This window comes from Wolffia australiana, chromosome 3 (assembly GCF_029677425.1).
Source record: "Wolffia australiana isolate 7733 chromosome 3, ASM2967742v1".
Classification (NCBI taxonomy): domain Eukaryota; kingdom Viridiplantae; phylum Streptophyta; class Magnoliopsida; order Alismatales; family Araceae; genus Wolffia; species Wolffia australiana.
The window spans coordinates 17,578,014-17,604,452 of NC_135837.1; the positions used below are offsets into that span (position 1 = coordinate 17,578,014).

The window sequence follows — 26,439 nt, forward strand, 5'->3', positions numbered from 1 at the left end:
CCCGCCGCGCCGACCGCGCACCGCTGCCACGCCGTCGCGCCGCCGCCCGCCGCCGCGCCACGCCGCCGCCTTGCGCCGCCGCTACGCGCGCCGCCACGCGCCGCGCCGCCAGCGCCCGCCGCCGCGCCGCCGCGCGCGCCGCGCCGCCGCCGCCGCGCCGCGCCGCCGCCGCCGCGCCACGCCGCGCGCCGCCGCCGCCGCGCCCGCCGCCACGCGCTGCGCCGCGCGCGCCGCCGCCGCGCGCGCCCGCGCTGCCGCCGTGCTGTCCTCGCCGCCGCGCGCGCCGTGCTGCCTGCCGCCGCCGCTGCGCTGCCGCTCGCTCCGCTCACGCCACCTGCTGTAGCTCCGGGTCGCGCTAGCCGTGACCGCCGTCGTTCGACCGCGGCAACATCGCCGCCGTGCTCGCGACGTCGTCCCACTGCACTGCTCGCCGTCGACCACGCCTCCCCGCACCGCTCCGCGCCGACTGCACGCAACCGCCCCTCTGCACCAGTCAACCTCCGGCGCACCCGACAACTCCCTCCTCCGGAACCAGTTGGTACGACGATCCCGTCGCCAGTACTCTGTTTCCCCTCGCCTCTTTACGTCATTTATTTCCTTCAGTATTCTTTCGTATTGCCTCCACCGCGCTCGGGTTAGATAGGTGAGTGGGACAGATTGAGAGAACGACGAAACAAAGACGAGCGTCTTACCTGTCTGGTACGAGTCGGGACGCCCCGAAGCGTGTGAGCATTCCAGTGGGAGTTACCCCCATTCGACGGCGTGCGCGCCCTCGACCCACCCCGGACGACTTGGAGGGCTGGTTCGACCCAGCTTGGCGACCCCGTCCCCGCTCCGGGTTGGCTCTCATAGCTTGTCGGCGCATTGCACGTACCATCGTAGAACCATTGTCCTCGTTATCGTCATACGTGTATTTCTGTTCTCCGCATATCCATCGGTTGACGTCGTGGACGTAACCCGATTAGTTAGTGATACGACACCGAGTTCCTACCCTCGGTGACGGTCGGACGCCGTTGAGACGACGTCCGGCATCACGGAGTAGTCTGGCTGACACCCCCCTTAAGCTGATAGATAGATATTTTACATGCCCAGCTTGGAGTACAGTTGACATGATACTCCTATAACCCCTTTTGTAAGTAAGTCTGCCAATTGATGAGCTGACTGGATGTATTTCATTTGAATCACTTTAGTATCCATATTTTGTCAAATAAAATACCACTCTATCTTAACATGCTTGGCTCTATCATGTTGAATTGCGTTGTGGGCAATATCAGTAACTGATTTACTATCACAATACAATACTATAGGGCCGTCTTGTGATATGTTGAGATCTTGTAGAATACCTCTGATCCACAGAACTTTACAAATTCCCTTAGCCACAGATCTAAATTCTGATTCAGTACTAGATCGTGCTACCACTTTTTGTTTTTTGATTCACAAGGTAATTAGACTACCTCCTAGGAATGTACATTATCCAGTGGTTGACCGACGATCCAAGACTGACCCACAATTGTCTGCATCAGTATAAGCCTTGAGCATTAGTTCTCTAGCTCTCCAAAATACCAAACCATGTCCAACAATGCCTTTCAAATAAGCAAGTACTTTTGAATTCTGCCTGCATGTGGGATTCTCTAGGATGATGCATAAACTTAAAAGTCTGACTATAAATGTGATACTGGTATGGAATGTTGAAAATATATCATCTTACCAATTAGTCTTTGATATTGACCACGATCAACATTAGCAACTGATAACATGATAAATGTATGGATATTTAGATACATTTCAAATGATTATGGTATTATTAATTCAGAATTTATCATGTTATTATTTGAATCAACTAAATATTTATGCATAAGCTATAAATTCTAATTTTTGCACATTATGGTTATTTTTGACTAAACTCCTTGACTTCTTTGAAGTCAAGAAGTTTTATTATTATGAGTATTATATAGTTTCACGTGCAGAGAAATTCACATGAATGAGAAGATACAATTCTTCAAGAGTTGGAGAATTTTCGAGAGTTAAGTAATTCTCAAAAGGGGGCTTGAAAGGATAAAAATGGTGTTTTGGGGCGTCAAATGAGAAATCAGAGGAAGATGGGCCACTGCCTTACCTGTCCATTGGGCTCTCAAATGCCTTCCAAAGTAAGAGGTTGAAGATGACAAGGGGAAACTCTTAACCCATGGAGAAAAAGAGGAAAAAATGGCAAGAAAAGAAAATAGAAAATACCCAGAGGGGTATTTTAGTAATTCTTACAAACTATAAGTACTCTTGTCTCCCTCATTTCCCCTCGTTCTGGACGTGCTCTATCAAGTGGCTGGCCATCAGGACAAGACATATTTCAGAATCTGCTTAATGTAAGTTTGTAGAAGTTTTCATTCAATCTCGTCTCTTGTTTGCATTGAAAAATGCCTGATCATAGCAAAATATATGGATCCATACTTGAGGGGAAGCATTGAGGGCTCAACATACTTGCATTGAAGATTTAGAAACCTAGATTTCCATTTTCACATCATCATCCATCCATTTACCCTTAAAACCCATCATTTTCTCACTCTAAACACTTATTTTCCCTAATTTATCTCTCTAGAATCATTTCATTCTCTATCTAGATATTCATCCATATCCCCAGTTAATGCTCTAAAAATTTCTTTAAAAAACTCCTTCATTTGCACCTTCAAATTCCATCTCAAACTTCTTCTACACCCTCTCTTCATTTTCTCTCTCTTTACCTCTTCATTTCAGTCATTTTCTCTCTAAAACTATTTCTTTCTCTATCTAAAATCCATTTTAGATTCTCTATAGATCATCCTTCATTCCTCCTTTCAATTTTTTTTTAAAAATCATGTTTGAATTTCATCATTGAGGGAAAAAATAGTGGAGTGTGTAGGACTTAGTCAAAAAAGTCCTGAGCATATTGGGTCAAGCCTAATAGGCTTCGCTCATTTGGCTGATTTGACTCATCCAAATTGGGCTGAACCTTAGTGGGGTGACACGACGCATGCTTCGGGCCAGCTCAACTCGAAGCCTGATTATGTTTTCTTTCTAAGTTTCATTCAGGCCTGTTGGGCTGCAATCCATCTTTAAAAATCTCAGCCTGGCCCGTGCAACATAACTATCATTAATTCCACATTGCAACATTCTAAAATAAGGAGATGTATATAAATCTTGTCTGATATCAGTGAATGAAATAAATAAACACATCCCTCTCGCCCGCGTGCATGGGCCTCTGTGTGGGCCTTATGTGGGCATGCTACTTGGGTGTCAGACTTGCTCGCTGGTTGCGGACGGGCTAGAGTGCCCATGTGCTCACCTGCCTATGGTTGTCTAGAACACTATTGTGAGCCTCATGCAACTCCCTCTGATGCTTATAAAACAACAATTTTCTGAAAAATATAAGCTAACATACTAGAGAGGATTAAATCATAAAATTTTTGGCTTATTTTCAATGAGAATTATGCTACGCGTTATTTATAATGCATGAAATGAGGATCCATATAAAAATGATTATACCGACAAAGTGATGCCAAAATGATTTTTAAAATGTCTAACTTCAGGCACTATTTCTGGTTCGTCAAGGAGAGGCGCAAATGGATGACTGAGAAAATGCACAAGGCAAATAAGTCTTTGAGGAGGGCATATGGTTGACTAGGGTGAGTGAGTACGCACGGCACAAGAGAGAGCAAGTAGAACAGGGTCAATGAGCAAGTAGAACAGGGCAAACAAGGTGGGAATGGGATAATAAGGTGAGAGCTGGAGAGCAAGCTGAGTGGGGCAAACAAGGTGGGAGTGGGAGCAAGTGGGATAACAGACAAGCAAGTGGGCCATGCAACCTAAGAGGGCAAATGAGAGAGCAGGCAAGCCAGGTGGGTGGGGAAGCTAGGTGTAGATTGTGACAGCTAGTGTGTCATCCCATGTGGAGGTAAAAAAATAGAAAATGGTTAGCTGTATCCTCAGTTATAAGTGGAAGATTCTTTAATTAAGAAGCTCATCAGAAATACTGGTATCATGATATGATTTGAAAAATAATTAAAAACCCTATAAATCCCAGTAAGGACCTTAAACTATTGAAGTTTGAAAACAATTTCAATCATATCCTGTTGTAAAATAAATTTTATTTCATTTCAATGATAGATATCTTTCCTATGTAAATACACTTAAGAGAAAGGTTGTTTAAAAAAACTCGCGAATTTGTAAGAAATAAGTGCTTCCTTGGAACGGTACAGTAACAAAATTTCCTGCCTTTTCACATGTCCAGCAAATGCAGTTTATATAATATATTTGAGTTTGGCACTAATTCTATAACAGATGCTCACTGAGACACTCCACGAACACAGACATGCTGGGTCATAAATCCCAAGGATATGAAAAGACACATTTATAGAGGAAACACTTAACCAAAGAGAAATAAAGGAAAAGGCTAAAACATGGATCGAATCATTTTGAAAATTCACAATATTCTCAAAACATGGGTCAGAGCCATATCAAGAGGGAGAAAACACAAAGAATCGGGTTTGGAAGATACTATACTCATTGGCCTCAGCACGTGATGCATTTCTTCTCAGATGGAAACTACATCAAATAATGTAGGCAATGCTCACACCGTCATCACCAGCGAGCACAACATAAACCGTCAGCTACCATCCACTCTTTGTCATCCAGAAACATATGAAACCCGGCTGTTTGTCCAATCATTTGAAATATTTTTCCATCCTCTTAAAACATAGATCAGACCCATATCAAGAAAGAGAACAGACATAGAATTGGGTTGGGAAATATTATACTCGTGGGCCTCAGGACGTGACGCATTTATTCTCAGACGGAAATCCATCAAATAATGTAGGCAATGCTCACACCGTCATCACCGGCCAGCACAAGATAAACCTCCATCCACCATCCACTCTTCTTTATCAAACATACGAACCTTTCCTATAGAGGCAAAACATGATTAATAGGAAAGCAAAATGATTCCTACTCCTGGAAACTAGGACACTTAAGTTCCTCTCCCAGAAACACATGAAACCCACCCGCTTGTCCATCATTTGACACGTTTGTCCGTCTTCTTAGAGCACGGATCAGATGCATATCAAGAAGGAGAACGGACCTAGAATTGGGTTTGAAGACATTACACTCATGAGCCTCAGGACGTGACACATTTATTCTCAGACGGAAATCCATCAAATAATGTAGGGAATGCTCACACCCACATCACCGGCCAGCACAAGATAAACCTTCATCCACCATCCGCTATTTTTTATCAAACAAGAGAACCTTTCCGATAGAGGCAAAACATGATTAATAGGAAAGCAAAATGATTCCTACTCCTGGAAACTAGGACACTTAAGTTCCTCTCCCAGAAACACATGAAACCCACCTGCTTGTCCATCATTTGACACGTTTGTTCGTCGTCTTAGAACACGGATCAGATGCATATCAAGAGGGAGAACGTACCTAGAATTGGGTTTGAAAACATTAGACTTACGGGCCTCAGGACGTGACGTATTTATTCTCAGACGGAAATCCATCAAATAATGTAGGCAATGCTCACACCCGCATCACCGGCCAGCACAAGATAAACCTTCATCCACCATCCGCTATTTTTATCAAACAAGAGAACCTCTATTATAGAGGAAATCCGTTTATTTATTCATATTCTTTTGTATATAGTTATATAAGTCTATGGTTATGGACAATTTACTTCGGGTACTGTATTCCTAACAGATAATCACCGACCGAGACGCTCCAAGGACACAGTCAGGCAGGGACATATCCCCCGTGGATTTAAAAAGACACATTTGTAGAAGAATTGTTTGAACAACGGGAAAGAAGAAAAAAAGAACATGAGAGCGTGAGAAAACAGTTGGAATTTCAGATTGGAAACTTTAAGAAATAAAAGTTCATGATCCATTATATGGGGATCGTTAACATCACTTCACATAAAAACCAGTTGTAACCATAACGCGAGAAACGACTTGTTAAAATTTACCTCGCAACCAGTGAGTGTTCTCGGCTGCCTTGAGGACGACGTCGAGGACCAAATCAATGAGCGTTGCATCCTCAGTACAGTGACCGTAACACGAAGCTAAAAAGGACCTTATAGAATCCATGGTGCTAGGCTCCAAATCCATGAGCCCTCCGTTGTAGTACTACACATTGGTAAGGTCTTAAAATGTAGGTCGAAATCGACAGCGTACCTCCCCGTCGGATAGATCCCCTGTTCATCGCAGATCAGCTCCTAGAACATGGGCCCGCATCGACCTCCATGGATGTTTAGAATATCCCTCGTTCCTCCTGCTTCTTTCGCCGCCCCTGAGGATGTAGAGGACGACTCCAAAGATAAGGCGCTGGACTTTAACAGGCGGCCCCCATATTAGATGAGATTATTCCATTAGTTTCTGCCTTTCTGGTCTGAAATGTTTAAATGTGTTGTTTTAGAAAAAGAGCAAAACATGACTATCTCCCTCTCCCTTTCCCTCTCTCTCTCTTTCTCTCTCCCTCTCGGGTCTCTCTCCCTCGCTCCCGCTTTCCTCTCTCTCTCTCTCCTTCTCGAGTCTCGAGAGGGCAACGGAACGTTAACGAGGGGGAGAGGGAGAGGGAGAGAGAGAGAGAGAGAGATAAAGTAATACAACTGTCATGAAAGTGAAAAGACAAATAAACCCCCACTCCCAACTTTGAGGGCACAGAAGAAAACGGTCATGGGGGTTTCATATTTTAAAGCTCGTGGGCATTTTGAAGATTTCTAGCCGACTCTCTCGTCCTCTCTTCTCCGGCGTTGTCGCGCTTCTGCGAGTTCTCCGGCCACGTCCACCGCCCATTACGATTCATCGCGGCCAGGTACGAATAGTTAGGGATATCATTTTCAAAACATGGAACGATTTCTCCAAGATTTAGTGTGATTTATGTGATTTTATTGAACAAAGTTTGATCGAGATTTGGTTCTTTCTCAGGGAAGACTCAGCGACTTCGTGGACGAGTCATGAGTCTAATGTGTCAATCAGAATAGCTTTCATACCCTCGCTCTTAAACAGGTTCCATTAACCTTTTCCATTTTGCCGTCCAACTTTCTTTTGTTGTTTGAGATACTCACGACGTAGACGACAATCTTTTTTGGTCTTGGTGTTTTCAATACTTCTTTGCTCAGAGTTTATAGATCACAATGATATCCTTTATTTGCTGAGTAGCTTCTGTTTTACCTTCCTTTTTGGCACTTTCTCAAGCTGCATTCTGCCGTCTTCGTCAGACCTGAAGACGGGGGTACTTAACAATCGTTTTTATAATTAATTACTCGCTCTTTGTTTCTTGATTTGTATTTGCTTCACTTTTATTGGGAATTTGAAACTTGAGAAATATGCAAAAATGTATTGAAACGTATTTTTTTACTATTTGACTAGATCTATGTATTGAAACATGCAAAAAGAGAAATTATGAAAATATCCCTAATTTCTGGGGATCACATCAGATAGGCGAGCGAGGATTGCTGGCTGCCAGTATGGTTCGCCCGTCTCGATACCGGTATCAGATTATAGTATCGGGACAGATGCTGTACCGGATACCGAAAATCAAATTTTCGGTATCCATTTTTTTTGGATATCTGGATATTGGATATCGGTTGCTACAGTGCCGATATCCGATATCGATATCCATCTCGATGTCATCATCTGCCTCCGTCTCTCGGGGAGGATGACGATATCGGATATCGGGCTAGGAAATTGGATTTCGATATCCAAGTTAGAGAGGATATTTGAAAATATAATTAACCCATAATTATTTGGCGGTTAGAATGGATCAACGTGGGCAAGAGGGTAATTGGGGAGCTTATTGACTTATTAAGTGGCTTGTTTATATGAACAACTGAATCTTTTCAATTTCTTCCATATGGAATAACAGGATTAGGAGTTTAACATCAGCTCCGAATCCTTTTATCCCATATGGAAGAACACAGAAATTTTCAGCTCTATTTTTTGGACGATGTGTTAATATATAAAATAACCAATGTATATAAGGGGCTTTAAATAGCGACTATAGATTAAAATATTATTTTATCATTTAATGTATAGTCCGACATTAAATGATAAAATAACTGTAAAATTCAAATCTAATTTTAAATGATGCTCGGATCCCATGGCTCTAGTTGACGTCTCTTGCGGTAGTGGTGTCATGCCCAATGATGGTGCGTGGTCGTGTGCGCCACCAATACCACTATGAAACAAGCAGAATAACCTATTTTTGCAGAGGGTGACCCCTCGGGATGGTTGTGTGATAAGTATTTCAGTAGAGCATATACAATAAGGTGGTTCTCAAAGGTGGTATAGGGACAACAAACACAGTTTGAAATGAATTGATTGTAAATAACAGCGCATGAGGAGATAATGAATTTTTTTATTTTTCTCAAGATTTCTTTCGTGGTAGTAGGAGGGGGAGCAGTCCCAGCAGCCGATGGGGATATCCAAGCGGATCTCATTTTATCCTTATTTTGCTTGATACATTCTCTCAATCATTGCAATACGCTCAATTTTTATGGAGAGTTGGCATGTTTTCTATTCAGAGTTTGATCCAAGCGTTGGATCTGACTTGTTAAATCCCATACTTCAATAGTCTACCAGGGAGAGACCTTAAAAGCGTCTCCTTGAACTCCAACAAACTCACTTTGTAGCAGTCTACTGATGTCAATTTGTGCTGTGATATACAAGCTGAAGTTAAGCTCTTCCAGCTGGAGGGGTTGGTAAATCTCATGGACATGTGACCTGCCATTGAAGAAAAAAATTAGTAGTAGTGCACACCTTGAGTCGGCAACCACATCCATACTTGGGGTGCAACCTCCCTCTGCTCAATAGGGAATTGTGCTTTGACGCCAGCATTTTATTGTTGGCCTTACGGCTAAAGCGCTGCCGCTTGACCCCAACTCTTATGTTGAAATGGCGTTAGAGAGTCAAATGGAGGTTGCCATTGATAAATGCAGAGCTGCAAGTTGTTAACATGAGCTTGACACGCTGGACATTGATTTAAGCATGATTACAACCCCATGTTTGAGGAAGTCATGAAGGACAAGGACCCTCAAGAGTTAGCCATACATTGCGATCTCGATGAACTCTATGGTAGGTCTCATGGCCTCGTTGATGATAAAGTTTCAAGGACACATTGGACATTTAACGGTCAGTAACCTCATTGATTGTGGTGCTTTGTAGAATTTCTTGGTAAAATTCTGGAAGATGGGTTGCTCTTCCCATTTTGACCATTGAAAAATACAACATCAGTGTGGGCAAGTTATGGAGAAGTGTAAGGGCAGAGCATATGTTGTCCCGTCCAACTAACACTCTATGGGCAAGTAAGTTTGGGCATGTTGCGTGTCATGGTGTGGGGGGTCTCCAGCTTGAGCCGTTACAGCTCCAACAAGATGACTCAGCTAAGGTGCCACGTAAGGTCATTCATATACATGCCACATGGACACTAGGTTCAGGTACTACAACACGAATGTTCAGGAGTGTTACCGATTCTCAAGGCATCTCACTACCACATAAGATAGACCCTAACCTTCACATAGCCCTAGGTGGCCCTGAAACACCATCTGGTAGTACAGCTAACCATAGTTGCAAAAGGTAGAGAGTGAATGTGATGGCGAGGACGCCAACGCATCGACATTGGACGCGTCTCCACCGTCAATCGAAGTCAACGCCGCCTCAACGGATGCTCTGCCACCGTCAACCGAAGCCCACGCCACCACTACGGACATGCCACCACCCTCATCGGACGAAGTCAACACTCCGGCATCACGCACGTCTCCATGCACGCACATCCCTGCACGCACATCCCTGCACGCATCATGACACGTCGCCAACGACAAATCAACAACTGCCCCTTGACGTGACACGAGTCGCGTCTCTCGTCTTCCATTTCTCGTTTTTAATTTCTCTTCATTAAGTTGTATTTTCTCTTTCCTCGAAGGCCTATACGTATAGGCCATTGTTTCAAGAAACAATTGGGTAGCCATTATTCACGAATCAAGTTTTTGTTTAACTCTTCTTGGATGACTGCCCAACCTCCTTATCCCTCCTTCAACCCTAGCTCCGCCGCCGTGGTCGCCGCCGCCTTGCGTTGTTGGCCTGCCCCCCGTTCTTCCCCTCCCCCTCTCTCTCTCTCTCTCTCTCTCTCTCTCTCTCTCTCTCTCTCTCCCTCGCCCTCCCAAGGCTGCCGCCCCAGGCTACCCAGGGCCGCCGCCCGCCAGAGGCAGCCACCCCAGGCCACCAGGGGTAGCCCGCCCTAGGCCGCCCAAGGCGCCACCCAAGGCCGCCCAGGGCAGCCCGCCCTAGGCCACCCAAGGCCGCCACCCAGGCCGCCCAGAGCTACCACCCAAGGCTGCCCAAGATAGCCACCCCACGCTGCCCAAGGCAGCCCGCCCTAGGCCGCCCAGGGCCGCCGCCCAAGGGCGCCCACGGCAGCCATCTCAGACCGCCCAGGATGGTGCCCGCGCCCGCTTACACCGTCTGTGCTTGTTCGACCGTCTCGCTCTCTGCCAGGGCCGTACAACGCCCGGAATGCCCAGTCTTCTCGTCCAGTGGGCCGCTCAACGCCCGGATTCGCCCAGACTTGTTACGATCAGAATTCCCTGCAACGTCTTCATGCACTGCGGTGCCGAGGTACGCCTGAACTCTTTGGTGTCGAAGTGTACTCTGTCCAATATTCCACGAGAAGTCTCCACCGCCATCAGATTTATTTTGATTTGGATTTTCCCAAAATTCTCTTCGAGAGTTTCTATCGTGACGTGAATTCGGATATTGATTTTGGTGCTTCGGCATGGTCGCGGTGGGTGAAGACATTACTCTCGCTCTCGACGGGGATCGGAGCTGCACCACCATTATTTAATCGGTTTTTAACTCCGAATTCGACCGTGTGGATTTCTGTGGTCTATTTTATCCCACCCTTACCCAATCCATCCATTACCTTCCACCTGTCCTTATCATTTCTCCGACCATCTAGTCGTCTATTTCTTAGTTGTCCTACATTAGAATGTCTACTTTTATGGCCTAATGCAAACACTTGAAAAACCCTTTTTTGATTCTTATCCTCATGGTGAAACGGAAGATGGGGTTGGCACTTTTGTGTGGACTTTTGTTCACTAAAAAGCCAAGATAGCTGATAAATTTGCCTGAGTTGTCAACTTCTTTAATGAATTCCACAATCTCAGGATTCTTTACCCTTACTTGACCTCAAGTTGCACTACCACTACATGCTCATTCCTGATCATTGACCTCGTCTGGTTCAGAAATGATGGTTAGGTTCAACTCTTTCGAGCACCGGTGGGGAGGTTCGAAGGGCTCATTGCAATGGCAACACATGCATTTGGCTTTGCAAACTTGGAATTTGGTCTCGGTGAAAAGGATGTGGCCCCTCTAGTCATGGGCAATGGGCTGGAATAGAGCTTTGTGATGAAATAAGGGATCTGACCTTCAATCGCCAGGTACTGCATGTGGTCATACAAAAGCTGAAGGGGTGCGTTGGTGCCCAACCGAGTAGAGGTGCTCCCATCCTGGTGGAACAAGCGATCAATGAAGGGCTCAAAAGATATGAATTTCTGTTGCTCCACGTCTTTGTCTAGTTCCAACAATGCATTCACCATGGAATGGAATCCGAGGGTCTTGGTGCAGCAAACCTTTGTTACCAGGTCGTGCGAATTGGCATGTTCAAGCTGCTTAGTGGTGAGTTGGGAAAGGTGGGCCGCCAAGTAGGTGATTTTGTGCCTATAGTCTTTGACAAACCCTTCTTAGCGCAAACTCCAAAATTGGTGATAAGAGTTGTTGGTGAAAATATTGAAATCCTGCTCCAACTACCAACGAGGACCAGCCTAATCACAGAATTAGAAGTTACCTTCGTTGGTAGGGTGCAACCAGTCGAATATTTTGACAAAGTTCAGAGAAAATAAGTTGCAGGCAATTACAGTTTTATGCGGGGTTCACTCAAATGTAACATTCCGCTTGACCTCTCCAGCCTTCAGCGTTGGCTCCGACGAAGGTAGGGATTTTGTCCCAATGATGTGATGGTGAGTGATCTGATGTTTCACAGTGGACATGGGTATCCTGTGTGCATAGAAAATGCCTCGAGGGGTTGGAAATGATAAAGTTACCTGATATATGATGGTGCTCGTATCAATAATCCCTCCATTGTCCATTGTTGTCCTCAAAGTGCACAACAAAGTAAATACTGATGGGTCAAGTCTGCCCTAGTGGGACTAAGCACAGGTCAGACGGGACTAAAAGCGCTGTCACCATAGGAGCGTGTGATGTTGTCCCACATTTTTGTTGTGGCTGAGATGCTATTGTACTAGTGCAACATGGTAATTTAAAGTTGAGTTGCAAGTTGGAGCAAGGCCTTAGATCACATAGGATTGCGGTGGTCCCTAATCAGTCCGTAGTCTGACATTTTTCTACATTAGATCTCCAATGGTTCCATGGAGGATTCACGACAGATTCTAAGCGTAACTGCAATTAGTTGAAGGCAGATTTGTCATTTGTCTAAGCAGGTCTGAGATTGACCTAGTGCGATTTGTGGGGGTGCTGTTAGTTTGTAGTAGGTTCTCAGGACAGGCTGGCTGAGAGAGGTTAACTATAACCAAAGAAATCATATGGGCTAATGAATGATTGATTACTACCGTATATCCCACTTTTGTTTAATTTTTTCTCTTAAGTGTAGGAGAGAGGAATAAAGTGGGTGAGAAGAAGAGAGAAAGGAGGAGAGAGAATAAATAGGAGGGATAAATGCTGGGAGATCTGGAGGGAGGAGAGAGGGCAGGAAGTTGGGAGAGGGAGAGGCATGATCACTAAAGATTTGAAGGAAAGGACGGAGGGAGGATTAAGGAGTCATTGAGAACAAGGGAATGTATGGAAGCAATTGAGGAAGTAGAGGGACACCAGGAGTTTTTACACTAAACGACGGCCGAAAGAAAAATAAAAAGAATTAAAAAAACTAAATGATGGCCTCGTAATGCGTCAAAACCCTTCTATCAGTCCGACTAGGGCCAGGCCTATGACACTCTAACTGTATATATTCGAGAAGGAAGACTCTCACAATGGAAATCCACTGAGTCTTTCCTCTTCCTTTCGTGATTTCTCTATACCCTTCCCTACTACCTCTCATGCGAATCTATCTTCATCTTCTCCTTGTCATCGCCGTCTGCAGTTTTCTAGCAGGACAACAAAGATCTCTGCTCCACGGACCGACAACGACAACTCTAAACTCAATCTCTCTCTCAACTCCCCTTTTGTCTATCTTGTCCAAGATTGGCATTGAACTGTTGTTGCAATGGGAATATCAAGAGTTACTATGAAATTCTGGATTTGATTAGACAAAATCGATAGGTAAGATCTAAGATGGTGTCAATTTTGTATAATAACTTCAAGACCTTCCGCCAGCACACATATGTTTCAAGATTTGTCCAGGATGCCAAAGGATTAAGCCAAGTGTGTCACAAAGGCATCCATGAGGAGCTAAAAGCCACATCGGGCCTGTGCTCACTTGTTGTGATTATGCCAGATTGGTACTGTGGATAAATTACTTGAAGAATACATTGAAATCATAAGATACATTCCTGGTTTTTCTGAAGCTGCCAGTATGAATGCATTCACGACAGCACTGAAGCCATATATAAGGTAGGAACTAAGCCGGATAAAACCCGAAATGATTGAAGATGCCTTAGATTATACCTTGAAAGAGTTACTACAAGATGATTGAGACATAGAATAACCAAATGTAATTTCCCCCCTGACCGAGATGGGTGTCGAGCAGGCAGCAATAAAAAGTTTAAATCCCAGGCCTATGCACACATGTTCTATGTATGCCACATTGGTAGTATCAATGAATCATTTGATGAATGCATCAGAATAACATGACACATTCCTGTTTTATCTCAATATACCACTTGAATGACATCATGACAACATGGACGCCATATGTAAGGAAGTATGACAGATAAAACCTCAAACAACTGAACAAGTCTCCAACTACACCTTGGAAGCTGAAGAGTTATTACAAGATGATATAAATAGAGAATAACCAAATGTAATTTCCCCATGACCATGGTTGAACCAAGCAGGAAGGGGAAAACTACAAATAAACAGCTGAATCTCACCACGAAGGACTCTGCAGCTTGCAAAGCTCAAGTATGGTGCTACAAATGTTAGGACAATTTACTCTTGGATATCGATGTGGAAAAGATATTCTTAAGAAGAACAGTCAATGAAGAAGATTTTGACCAAGAAGTTGTGTCTTATTCAGAAGAAGATTTGACAAGGATTGCAAACCATGTAGCATTGGCAGTGATTTTCTAAAATCAGCCATAGGCATGTCATGAAGGTGCTCTCTACGGATAGAAGGTTGGATTTTGAAGTGAAAAGTAGATATCCTGATCGACACTGGCTTGCACATTAGATAGCTTCACCAAGGCCACTATCGGGGAAGAGTTGGGATTGTAGATAAAGGGAGATCTTATTACATTCAACTAGGAGATGGAGCCCATACTACTTGAGGATACCATTGTTGTCGGCAGTAAAGGAATCTAGCACGAATATGTCAACGCAACAGATTTCCCACTGGTGCAGAATTTATGTTTAGATGTCATTATGGGGCTTGAGGGCCTAGCACTGAGGTCATTATGGGGCTTGAGGGGCTTGGGATGGATAGAGGATTGGTGAGGTCTTCTGATGTTTTGTTTTGAAGCGGATGACATACGGCACATCATGGAGGGAGAATTGGTCGTGAGTTGCGGGGAAGCAAATTGCGTAGTTATTTTTAATTGTTGTATTTTTAGCTTGCCTACAATCAAATAAATTTGATAAAAGATATAAACTCACTCTAATGTATTATGGAAGTGAGATCCTCTCCACAAGGATTGGCCTTTGGGGATGTTTAAATAATTGAGTTGTTAGTTAATAAGTATAGTAATAATTCGAAAGATAATGAATATAAGAAGAAATAAGTAATTAGTGAGTAGCTAGGATATTACATTAAGAAGAGAACTAGATAAGATATAATATTAGATATTATATCTATATATATTTCATAAATAGTAAGAATAATAAAGAATGAGATACAAGAAATCGTAATTAAGGATGATATTAACATAAGTAGTGAGAAAGTAGAAAGGATAGATATAGCAATAATATATCATGAATAGAGATAATAAATTGTTTAGTTAATAGTAAGTTATTTTCTAGATAAAAGATAGGTGTAGATAGATTTGAGAGGATAAATAAACTAGCAATAGTAATTAAGGAGTATATATATTAATATAAGGTCGCCTATAGTTATAGAGTACTACTTTATATGGGTAAAATATTTATTATAGAATTAATATATGTATTTTATATGTTACATATTTTTATGTATTCTTAATTACTTTTATTTTCAATTTCTGAAGTTCGAAGGCTTAATTTAGTCAAACACCTTAGAGGTGTTCGACCAAATGCTCAAAAGAGGGTCGAATCTGAGATATATATAATTTGTTTAAAATATATATGCTTTTCATATAGTTTAGATCTAATGATAGTAGAATACAAAGATAAGGGGGTATTTTTGTCGAACGCCTGTGAGGTGTTCAACAAAATGCCCGACATAAGTAAGAATAAAAGAGAAATATTTGTATTTTTTGATTTTTAATAAAGTAAAGCAGAAAGAAATTAGTAAAATTATAAAAACCTTTTGATAGAGTTAAGATGTTTGGTAAAATGCCCAATAGAAGTCATGGTGATAAAACTCTAACAAACCTCGATCAAGCTTAGATCGCGCATAAAATCATGCATTCAAAGTGTACTTACATATGATTCAACCAAATAAAATTGATTCGACGAGCAAAGGTGGCGGTGCTTTGCCGCCACCTAACTTTAGTGTGTGGTCTCCTTGCTCTTCTCCTACGTCCTAGGTGCAAATCCAAGCTGCCTAGACTCTTCTTTGGTGCCGTCCAGAGCTCCAAGAGCTCTCAGAGCGGTGTCACTCCCCGCCTTTCTGCTATCTACGCCGTCAAAAGGGATCTTAACCAACGTGTGGCTTCCGGCCAAAATATCAGGAATTTAGGGGCCTTCGGCCCTCCTTAAATGCCTTGGGAGGGACCGTCCAATCCGTCCGATGGAAGGGGACGGTCCTGGGGCATCCTAGGACGTTGGATGGCGTAGTGGTCCCCCTTGTTGGGTGCAAATGGCCTTCTACTGACAACATCTATGGCCAGGGGTGAGGGTGGATGGAATTGCCCCCGACCGTCCAATCCTCCTTATGATATGTCCAATGACTGCGATTAAATTGTAGTTGTTGACCCTTTCTTATGGTGTACCCCCAACTTCGCCACGTCACCATGTCGTTAGCGCTGTCAGCGCTTGGTCATGATTTGCTCTTCCTGGCGTCAAGATGCTGAATGATTAGGGGATGACGGGGTGATGCAGGGTGGCTAGAGTAGACAAGGACACGGTGACAAAGGGAATAAGATACTAGGATGACTAGGGGAGGGATGGGATAAAGCAGACCACAAATCATACGATCAAATTTAAAGATGTAAATCTGGTGAAAATAATGATGATGCAGCCCCTTTCCTCGTCGAGGGCGGGAGTACTGTCTTACAACCACCGCAGTGAAAACAAAGCCACACGTTCAATAAATCCGAATGGCGATCGCTACAAGATTCAAAGACCTACTCAACTAGTTGCTTGAAGATTCAAAATCCAATCAAATCTGACAGCGATGGATGAACACTCGAAGAAAACTGGAAGAAGAACACAGATACCAAAGAGTGTAGAAGTACCTCGGCACTAGATAGTGCGTGAAGAGGCTGCGAGAAATTCTTGACGCGTCGTTGGCAGGGATGATTGACGTGTGCTTCGACAAGGTGTCGCGGATCCAACTTGCATAATGAAGGATTGGAAGCCGGGATGCTGATTGTCTGGATTGTGTGGGTGCGAGGTGGCTGCATAGGCGAGCGGCTTGCGCGGGCGGAGGCCTACGTGGGCGGCGGCCTACGCACGCACAGGCTCCTTGCGCAGGCGAGTGGAGGCCTGCGCAGGCAGGTTGCCTGTGTGGGTGGTGGCCTGCGTGCGGGCGGGCCTGCGCAGGCGACGGTGTGCGTGGGCGGCAGCTTTCGCGCAAGCGGGCCTGCGTGGGTAGCGGGCCTCAGCGATGGGTAGCCTAAGCGCAGGGCAGCGGCCTAGGGCAAGGCAACGGCCTAGGGCGCGGGGCACCGGCAGAAGGCGCATGGCACGGCAGCAATCAGCGATGGCGATGACCAGAACGGGATAGGGAGGATAGGGCAAATCCTCCAAGAAGAAAGAAAACTTCAATTCTTGAAAATAGATTCACCAAATGTTATGAAGGAAAGAGAAAATGCAAGAAATAAATTAAAATAGACGAGTTGTTATCGTGTCACATCAAAGGGCAGTTCTGGATCTAGCGTTGAGGACGTGTCATGATGCGGGACGTGTCGTGTGTAAGTGGAGAAGCGTCTGATGCCGACGCTCTGATACCGGTGCATTGACTTGGTCATTATCAAGGCGGTTCTTCAGCTGATGTTGGCGATGAGTCACAATGCGGGGTGTCCCGAATGACGATGGCGGCACGTTCGAAGATGATGCGTTGACGTCGTCGCCACCAGGTCCAACCATCCTCGTCCTCCTTATGATATGTCCAATGATTATGGTTAAATTATAGCCATTGACCCTTTCTTATGGTGTACCCCTAACTTCACCACGTCACCACATCGTCAGCGCCCTGTCAGCGCTTTGCTCTGTCATGATTTGCTCTTTGTAGGGTCCAACCCTCCTCATCCTCCTTATGATATGTCCAATGACTATGATTAAATTGTAGCCGTTGACCATTTCTTATGGTGTACCCCCGACTTTGCCTTGTCACCATGTCGTTAGCGCATTATCAGCGCTTTCCTTGGTCATGATTTGCTCTTCGTGGGGTCCAACCATCCTCATTATCCTTCCTAGCCAGTTGGAAGCCCTAAAACAACAAATAAAACACATTAAGTGAGACGGGGAAGATCCCACAAACTGATCTTCTTTAAGAAGATCAGATGGATGTGATCATGTCCGTCTTGAAAATAGCCGAAAATGACATGGGCTATGGGCCGGGTTGATCGAAGCCCAATCATGGTTTTAGTTTAAAACTTGATCAGATTGCGGGTGATAACAACCTAATTTTGGTTTTTATTTCAAGTAATTTAGCACAATTTAATGCATTTAACAAGATTAAATTCTTTAAACACAATTTAATGGATTTACATATATTTACATGAAAATACCATTTTCAAGTGATTTCTGATTTTTTCCAAATTGTCTGTTAATTTTATGAAATTTAAGGCATTTATTTGAGCTTGAAATAATTATTTTTAAATGAAAATGGCAGGTTTAATATTTAATTTCAAGAGTTATTAGTACGGGGATGAATCAAGGAATTTTCTAGGATTTTTTAGGATGTTATTGGATTTTTCTAAGATTTATTTGAGCAAGAAATGCATTTTTATGAAGAAAAAAGGATATATTTATAAGGAAAAAATGAGTATTAAGATTATTTTCAAACTTTGAGGGGCTTTTCGTAAATTTAAGTTGCAATGATGCCCTCAAAAACAGCTCTCGGTCGTGGTTGGAGGCGTAAAGATATTATTTAACCTGTTCTAGGGTTTTATTGCAATTATTTAATATTTGTTTTAATGTTTTAGGAGAAACCAGAGGAGAGAGAGTGCGCAAGGGGCATATACGCAATTACTTTTGGGCGGCGTCCAGCAGCAATTCCAAGCTTTTTAAAGGACTTTTCTGCAAAAAGGAGAATTCAAAATGCACCAGTATATGAGAGAGCGACACGTCATGGCATGTTAAAAAAAGAAATGAATAAATAAATGATTTTAAATCCAATGGATTAAATTGGTTAAAAATTCATTTATTAATAACTTTTGTTCCTGAAGTCCGATTGAGATGATTTTTTTATGACTTTGCTGATCTTGATCCCCTCTTTCTATCTGTATGGTTGGATCATTCAAATCAAGTCTGCATTGATAGATGAAAAAGAATTACTAAATGGGGGTGAAATGGTGATTTTTACCATGTAACCTAAGTATAAAAGCTAAATTTCGAGAGGGGGAGCTCATTCTTGATGGTTCTCTATCACAACTGCAAGACAGAGAGGAGCCCCAGTCTGGATCAACCAGTTTGGTACCTTTCCTTTATTGTATTTGAATTTTGGGTGCATTTTGGATGAAGTTAGTTTAATTTCTTGATTGTTCTTCTTGATTCTGGTCTGAACCTCTAAATCGCTTGGCTTGAGCGGCATGTGCAAGCCCTGTTTAGGATTGAGAGGAGTAATTGAGAGGTATTCAAGTGCATTTCAAAAGAAAACTATAAATTTTTTTTTAATTCTAGGGTATTAAAATTTCTTTTTCATTATTATCTAATAGTCTAGTTAGGTCTGAATTCTCAAACCTACAGAAAACCAACCAACCAAATCAAAATTTTCATCTTAATCCTTCTAATTGAATTCTTTGATCCTTTCATTTGGATCAATTAATTCAATTTAGAGCTCCCTCACTTCTTCTACTCTTCACATCTCTTCTACCTCCCTCTCTAAATTCCTTGTCTAATTAGGTTGATTTAATCTTCATTGAAGATCAAATTAATCCTAATTAGGGTTGAGTTATAAAAAAAATCATTGAATTGAACTTCTTACTAGCCTTCCTTGGAAGATACCTCTACTCATTATTGTACATCTTAAGTGACGTTTTATAAATTTTATTGTATAAGCTAAAATTGACAACGACAAGGGTTTAAAATTGCATAAAATTTACCCCTATTTTTGGCTTATCAGTGACCCAACGGGATGCAATCGATCTTATTATTTCTCGGCCTGGGCCGAAGCAAATATGAAAGAAATTTAAAATAGGTCAATATATAGTAGTTTCATCAATTTATTTGGATTGAAAATTAATATACCTCTTTTACGACTTGACTCCTGGGCTCTGTAGTCCAGCTCTGAAGGGCTCTCTTACAACATCATCTATGGGGCTCTCTTTGTTGGGCCGGCTAGGCATGTGCCGCCAGGTGTGCCGCCTCTAGCCAGCTCGGGGGGGGGGGGGCTTGAGCCCCCTACGCTCGCCCGTCTATGGCTTGCTTTGGGTGCTGATGCGCCTAGTCAGCTCCTAGCTGGCCGTGGCCCATAAAACCCTTTTTTAATTTAATTTTCCATCCTTTCTTTCTCACACCTCTCTTTCCTCTCTTCAATATTGACTTCACCCCTGCAAATAGCATAGATAACATATAAATAAAACATTAGAAGATTAACAACGTCTTACATATATTTTTATTAATAAATTCTTGAGTATGTAGAATATGCATAAAATGACATTAGAAGATTATAACTTGTTCTATTTAGTGGTTGAAATGTAAAATTGTTATAAAATTGAAGACAATACACATGAAATGATCCCCAAGATGACTTTAAAATATGTATCATTGTATATCACATTTTGGGTCTATCAAGTTTCTTGCTATCATGAACGGGAAACGTGATGTGAAAATGAAAGCCTCAGTATAGTCGGGGTTAACTATTTTGGACTCAACCCATCTGAACATCCAAACTCCATAGAGGGAACAACATAACTGGCAAGACCATTGTCCACCCACTACAACAAAGTTATCCCTCTATTTGTACTCCGCAAAATGACTCGACCCCAAGGTCATTCCTTAGACCACCAGATTCCCTACTACCATGATCAAGCTTGATGCATCAAGCCTGATGCACTACAGACCTTGTCAATACTCATATTTGATGTAAACCAAGCTGGAGAAGCGAGTGGAGGAGCAGTTAGATGGGAAAATCATTCCCCTCTCTAGAAGCACGCAGTCCTGCCCAGAACTACTACTCAAGAAAGGATGCTCAATGGAAATTTTGTGTCAGCTACCATGCGGTAAACAAAATCACGAGACCAAAGTGATTTCTAATTCCCATAGTTGACAACATATTGGAGGAATTCCATGGGATGAATGTCTTTTCTAACTCCATGGCTATCACTTTCTCTCACTTATAGGTAAATTACTTCTTTCTCATCATGTTATTTTCCTTGATTTTTTTTCCTTTTTAAAGCCAGTTGCAGAATTATCGGGATCAACCTATGCCGATGATCTCCTTGGATCCGCTGCCACTAATTGACAATGCATGTTTTTAACTCCTACCGCTTCTTCACAGGTAATTGTTCATGCCCCTACTCCAACCTCAACTAATTCACCATCATCTTATGCCACTTTCTCCAAGAATCATTTAGTCGGATCTCCTCTCCACTTGCCTTCCCTAATATTTCTTCTCCTGCTCTGGTGTCCACCTACGATCCCCATAGTCCCACTAAGCTGACCTTATCTCTCTTGTTCAGACTCGATCACTCACTAGAAGCTAGCAAAATCCTGACAGCAACTTATCACTCACTGCTCTGTGATCTACCTTGATGATGTCATGGTCTCTCAATAGTCAACCATCATCACCATCAAGCACTTCCCCTATGCCTCACTGTCACCACGTCTAATCTGGTAGAACCCACGTCTTTCTCCATTGCCTCTCAGACCTCATGCCTTACTCCGTAACAACGCCTGGTTTTGGTTTCCTTCAATATTAAATTCCATGTGATTGGCTAAAAATGGTTGTATTGCATCAAATACACCTCCACTATGTGCCATTGTTACATACAAAGCTCACCTTGTTGGCCAATGCTTTAATCAACAAAAGAGCTTTGATTTTAGAGACATATTTAGTAGTGTTTTTGAAAATTTGAACGACGATCACATGCCCATGCTGTGATCACCAACGAGGACTTCCCAAGCGGTCATCCATCCTGGTACTGCTCTTGCCCAAACACGCTTAATGTCAGTGTTCTAATGGGATCTGGAACACTGGTGTGCTGATACCAAGCACCCTGTTTTGTGATCAAGCATGCTACTATTCACATCCTTCTAACCCTTGTTGTTAGTTGTCATTGGCACATTCATCAGTCAGATTTGTTCAATGCACTTCTTCATGGAGATCTCAACAAAGTTGTCTACATGAAGTAACCACCTTGCTTTATCGAATCCACCAGTCCCACACATGCGCATAAACTAAAATGGTTCATTCATGGCCTTAAGCAATTCCCACGTGCCCCGTTTACCAAACTCTCAACCCTTCTTTAGAGCCTTGACTTTGCAAGATCCAAAACACACACCTGTATTGATCTTATCTTTATGTTAATCTATGCCAATTTATCTAATGTAACCCAAAAGCCCATTTTTGAGCCCCATTAGCAACTGGTGGCCCAAGAAAGAGATTCTAAAAAAATTGAATATATCTGCAAAAAAAGTAAGTAAAACCCACAAAATCCATGGACATATTTTCTTTGTGAAATAAATCTTATCACATATCCTTGCAGTTGAAGAACCCTCTAATAGTCAAATTCTAAGAAGAGGATCTGAGCATGATCTTGTTGAGAGGATGTAAGGTGCCATAAGGTTATTGAGGACCTTTAGTTTTTCTCAACAATGATGTGATGATGAGTAACACATGTAGCTGGATATTCCTCATTTTAAAAGCAACCTAGAAATAGAGGAGTTCCTAGATTGGAATTCTGAAGTTGAAACATTCTTCGACTATATGAGGATCCCTGAAGACAAGAAGACAAAGGTTGTCCCCTATAAGTTAAAGGGTTGTGCATCCGTTTGGTGGGAATAGGTGCAAACAAGGCAAACAAGATCTGATAAAGAGCCTATTCGTAAGTGGGAGAAAATGAAGTAACTTTTGAAAGGTGGATTTCTTCCACCTGATTATGTACAAGTTTATAATTTCAATTTCAAAATTTCAGTAGCCAAGTAGAACTGTTTGTGCCTCTACAGAGGAATTATATTGATTGCAAACAAGATTTGATTTGGGTGAACTTGAAGAACATAGTATTGCAAGATATAAGAATGGCTTAGGGTGGGATATTCAAGAGAAAGCTTTATGTTGTGTTAAAAGTAAAGGTTGTTGAGCAACTGATGCAAAGAAGGGATCTTCCCTAGTGCAAGATGGTGTCAGACATGGTGGAGGAAACCAAAACCATAATGGGCAGTCTAACTCTTTCACCCCAAGGCCGAGTGGGTCGGTGCTACTTCGGAGAAGCTCAACTACCAAGTAGCCATATGTAACAAAAATGGTGCTTAAGTGTCATAAGTGCAATGAAGAAAGGCACCAGTCTAACGTTATCCCTACTCGGAAGGTGATAAATTTTGGAATTGTAAATGAGGAGGCTCATGTTCTCCATAATAAAGGAAGAACACCCTCGACAAGGGGACATTTTCCGCTCACTGTGCAATGCTAGCCATAATGTATGCGATGTCATTATTGATGGGAGCAATAGTGAAAATATATCCTTTTCTTCTTACTTCTTATGGTGGATGACGCACGGCCTATTTCCCTCAAAATTCAATAACCTCGGGAAAGTGTGAGCCGATGAGGGGACAAATTACTTTCACCTTTCATTTTTACAATTCAGTGAGCAATGGGGTCCCTTTGAAGCAGACCTTAAGGCAAGGATCTTTGAAGGAACGTCTAAACCCTAATGGCGTTGGCTTGGCCCAAGGTTGATAATTCAATCGAAAGCCCTCTTGTAGAGTGTTTCAACAGGTCTATTAAACTTCCTGATGGGGGACCATCCCTCCAATTTCGACACAGGATGCCATCAACCACGTCGCGCCACTCGAGCCAATGTTCGTGACCTCGACTTCAAGTACCTGGCGTAGCTGATGCTTGTAAGTATTGCATTTTATTTCTTTGTATTTTGATTTTCTTGGACGACTCGAATTGGGCCACCGCATTTTGGGCATTGTCCGTTGTTTTATGTTGTTCCATGTTTGATGTTCGTTTAATGGGAAACATCATCTCGCAAAGGTTTTCCCGTATGTTGGCCCACATGTGCATCCTCCCTCCCCTATATAAAGGGATGGCATGTCCAAGAACGCCTCAGGTTGTCTTGAAATTCGAAAAGTATTTTTTTTAGAGTTCTCGTTTCCCTCCTAGAGAGTAGAAGTTATCATTAGATCTAGGCTGAGACAAGATCATGGTCCCCTTCATCGCACACGCCACTTTCACCACGCCGAGACCACTCTGTGGAAGAACCGCCATCGAAAATGCCTGTCTCTGCTTCCTCTTGAGTTCTTGAAGCAGATCAAGAACCATTTGGTCTTCCCATCGGTCCGCAAGAATCTTTACTCAGATTTCTTCAGGCATGCAGCTCTCTTTGCCATTCAAGATCATCTTGCTTTTCTGCGTGTTTCCTCCAAGAATCTACTTCTTGGAACAGTTCCTCAAACCAGAAAATTCCTCGAGAACTATTTATTAGAACAAGCACCTCCGTGCCCGCACACACACACATTGCTGGCAGGCTCATACGTTGTGGCACCCTCAAGTCCACCAGCGCGGCCTCGTTCGCCCTGCACGCATTACCAATCGTGCGCATGCATCGCAAGCTGCCACACGCCCCATTAGCTCTATCACACACATCACCTATTACGCGCAGAAAGCCTGCGTGCATGCGCGCCGCAAGCCGCCGCGTGCACCATTATCCCTGTCGCACGCATCTCCACATGCACGTGCTGCAAGCTCGCCTGCATGCGTCATTAGCTCTGCTGCCACGCACGCCACAAGTGGGACCTGCCGCTCCCATCCGCAGCTGCCTATTCGGTCACATTCTTGCCACATCCCTACCAATTGCTGCCTATTAGAACTAATGCAACTTTGCTCGTCGAAGTCTCTGCCAGCTACAGATTGTGCAAACATTTAGGTACCATCTCTCCCTTCCCTTCTCAATATTATTAACTTTTGTAGTGCTGTCTTCTGCTATTTGTTCCCTTTGCTGGTTTTATAATTTGACTTATAGGATAGCCACCTTTGTCGAGAGTTAGGATAATTCTTGTGGTTAGAGATTGAATTATCTGACAGAGAGAGTTGTGTACGCCTTTGGGCCATTGAGCCCATCGCGTCATAGGTATTTCAGTGATCTTCACATGTCATTTGTAGTCTGGTCGTGATGATCTCTTCTCGTGCCTTTTCTCTTATCCCTGTGTTGTAACAAGTGCCGTTAGATCCGGCGCTACGTGTTACATCATATTGGTATTAGAGCCGGTAGTGTTAACTTGTTTAAGAAGCTAAGTAGTATATCATCCTGAAAATTTTCTTTGACAATTCAAGCCATATTTTCAAATCGGTTCATATCATCTTCATTAGAACCCGTAGTTTTCTTAACGTGATAGTTGACTGACATAGTGGGAACACGTTCCCAACTACGGTCTACCGTAGGGGATGAATACATTGAAGAGGATCCCATATATGATCCCGACGTTGTGGATCTGCCTCCTGAAGATCCCCAAACCAAACACTATCAGGAAGTACAGCCCAAAGATGCCAAGGTTGAACTATCTCCATGAATAGTAGGGACACCGTAACACGGGTCCCTACTTCAGCTAGGGGGACCTCTATGCCCACCCCACCCTCCTGGTCCAAAGACATGATTTCTACCATCTCAGCGCCTACACATAGGCCACCGCCAAATGGACATCATTTAGCATCTTCGGCAAATAAGGTTCCCCACCAATCAGGCAAGGCCCCGAAGAGGAGCAGCCCGACTCCACCACTAGCTCATGAAGCACCATTGCCCCCACTGTAGCGCCAACATGAACCACAGACGCGTCAGCAATGACAATCACGACAACAACAATGGGAGAATCATCGTCGAAGGTCATCGCCACCCGAACGGTATCACAATCAGCAATACTACGATGAACACATCTATCCACCAGATAGGAATTTCCATCAAGAAAAAGCTAGGTATTCCCCTCAATATGACTCTCAAGGGTATCCTTATGGGGTAGCCCCCGCCACGTATGCAGCTCCTGCCCCGCTTATTGTGCCATATGCGCAGAACTACTCATCAAGACCAGGTAGACCACCTTATTCCACCGGCCTACTTCCCGCACCAGTCCAATATGGTCCGAACCATGGACATGTGCAGAATTATGGGCAACACTCTACCACGGTGCTGACTCCTTACAAAGCACCGCCAGTCCCGCCAATGGCACAACTGCCATATGCTGTGGAGTTTCCACCAGTACATAAACCTATGTACTCCATGGGACAACCGACTCGATCGGCGCCACCGACTACTTATGGACCACCAAATTACTATGGACAACCTGCTCCCATAGCACGAAATGCCCTACATGCTGCAAGTGTACATCACGGATATCTGGAGGAACCAGTCCGTTCTCCTCCATCGGCTCTGATGGCCACATCTATTCCCAAACACCGGGATTAGTATGATCCGCAAAATGCCAAGGTTCACCTCCTGCCCGTCATCACCACAACGATGATGAATGAGACCAAAAATGAGAGGCACACTGTGTTATGATACAACAGAGTGTA

General features: G+C 43.4%; 2 long non-coding RNA genes and 2 other non-coding genes across 4 annotated transcripts; 1 reads left to right on the forward strand and 3 right to left on the reverse strand.

Annotated features, from left to right (window-relative positions):
- Positions 1-4,411: 4,411 nt before the first annotated feature.
- LOC144701150 (uncharacterized) lies at positions 4,412-6,475 on the reverse strand. Its single transcript, XR_013580932.1, has 2 exons — positions 5,031-6,475; positions 4,412-4,932 (listed from the first exon to the last, which is right to left on the reverse strand). It is a non-coding gene; the product is annotated as an uncharacterized LOC144701150 (long non-coding RNA).
- Positions 4,790-4,876, reverse strand: LOC144701580 (small nucleolar RNA SNORD34). The gene has a single exon (XR_013581063.1). It is a non-coding gene; the product is annotated as a small nucleolar RNA SNORD34 (small nucleolar RNA).
- On the reverse strand, positions 5,484-5,570 carry LOC144701579 (small nucleolar RNA SNORD34). The gene has a single exon (XR_013581062.1). It is a non-coding gene; the product is annotated as a small nucleolar RNA SNORD34 (small nucleolar RNA).
- A 152-nt stretch (positions 6,476-6,627) lies between the features above and the next one.
- LOC144701149 (uncharacterized) lies at positions 6,628-7,198 on the forward strand. The gene is made up of 2 exons (XR_013580931.1): positions 6,628-6,837; positions 6,951-7,198. It is a non-coding gene; the product is annotated as an uncharacterized LOC144701149 (long non-coding RNA).
- The last annotated feature ends 19,241 nt before the right edge of the window (positions 7,199-26,439 follow it).